This window comes from Cupressus sempervirens, chromosome 3, assembly GCF_028749045.1.
Source record: "Cupressus sempervirens isolate cs-2001-9-10 chromosome 3, ASM2874904v1, whole genome shotgun sequence".
Lineage (NCBI taxonomy): Eukaryota > Viridiplantae > Streptophyta > Pinopsida > Cupressales > Cupressaceae > Cupressus > Cupressus sempervirens.
Window position 1 is genome coordinate 199,723,588 of NC_143120.1, and position 1,770 is coordinate 199,725,357.

The 1,770-nt window shown below is 40.2% G+C and overlaps 1 pseudogene; it reads left to right on the forward strand.

Moving 5' to 3' along the window:
• The first annotated feature begins 605 nt into the window (after positions 1-605).
• On the forward strand, positions 606-1,480 carry LOC149565507 (pyruvate dehydrogenase E1 component subunit alpha-3, chloroplastic pseudogene; annotated as a pseudogene).
• Positions 1,481-1,770: the final 290 nt, after the last annotated feature.

Sequence of the window (1,770 nt, forward strand, 5' to 3'; positions counted from 1 at the left end):
TATGGGCGTTCTATATGGGCATTTATTGGAAGAAAAGGAGGATACCTGTTTGCCAGTTGGGAGAAAATAATGCGTGCATGGAGGATGACTGACTACTGACCGTCAATAATGAAGGGTGGAACAAGGAAGGTTACAAGGAGTTATAATAGGAGTAGGAGGTCAAAAGGGTCCCATTTTTTTTTTTGACACTGAATGCAACCAACACACAGATGGCCTCTTCCAGGGCCTTCACTTTTATGATCTTCACCTTCTTCTCTATTAATTCTTGTACATTTTCATTTTCTCGTAGCAAACAAAACGAATAAGTACATACCCATTTGATTATAGTGTCTACAATGTTTTGCTTTCACAGCTTGCAGAATCGGGCCTCACTCGGCTCCCTGTGGCCCACTGGAACAGTCCCCTAAGTAGGGTTGTTTCACAAGGATTTTAATGTTTCCAATACACATTTTTCTAAGAGTGCTTCCAAAAGCATTTTGCAGCGGGCTTCTTGTTCTGCAAAGAATAAAAACCTCCGGCCCCTGTCTGCGGTGGCATCTGCCTCAGAGATTGTTCAGAAGTTATAAACCAAGACACACCTGTTAATTGTGAGGGAGGAGAGCTTGGTGGGGTACAAGGATATGGTTATGAGAAGGCCATTTGCAGAAGTGTGCTCAAATGTATTACAGAGGAAAGATGTTTGGGTTCATACATCTTTTCAATGGGCAGGAGGTGGTCTCCACTGAATTTATAAAGGCACTTGAATCTCATGATAGTGTTTGTAGTAGTTATAGAGATCATGTGCACATACTCAGCAAGGGTGTATCTGTACGTGCAGTAATGAGTGAGCTTCTTGGCAAGACTAATGGTTGCTGTTCAGGGCAAGGAGGCTCCATGCACATGTTCTCTAGAACACATGGTGTATTGGGTGTTTTTGCATTTACTGGTGAAGAAATTCATGTTGCCACTGAAGCTACTTTTAAGTCAAAGTATAAAAGAGAAGTTTTGAAGGATGGTAAATCTGAAGTGTCACTGATGCATTTTTTAGAGATGGTACCTGTAACAGTGGCTGGTTCTTTAAATGCTTGAATATGGCTACACTTTGCAAACTTCCTATTACTTTTGTGGTGGAGAAATACCTATAATGTCTCATCTTAGAGCTACTTTTGATCCAGAAATCTGGAAGAAAGAATCAGCATTTCAGATGCCAGGAGTACATGTGGATGAGGCTACAGCCAGAGCAAGAAGGGGTGATGTACCTACTCTAGTTGAATGCGACACATACAGGTTTAGAAGACCTTATCTTGCTGATCCGGATGAACTTCATAATCCTGTTAAGAAATTCATTAATCATCTGTGGATGATATGCACTTTCTATCTGCACAAATCCAAGTCCATTCTTTGTTTGTTACATAAGATTGTAGAGCATAAAGATACAGGAGAACAGAATTTAAAGGTCTTTAATTGTGTAGGCATTTCTAACAGTCTAGTTGGCTTTTAGGTCCCACATATTTTGAGCGCTTATTCTTACCAGAAAGTTAGGATTTTGGGTGTTGGTTCAAAAACATGATGCCTTTTGTGCTCTTATGCACTCATTCTGCAGTGGATTTTGTCTGTTTATCTGTTTTGGATATAGAAGCCCAATAAAATTGGCAAGCTTATAACGTGCCTTATTTCTAATGTAGACATCCTAGGGATTGGAAAGCTTGTATCATGTGGCAATATTAGACACCCTAACATTTGAGAGTGTCACTAGTACTTGTCGCACGTGGTGGGATAATTCTATAGATA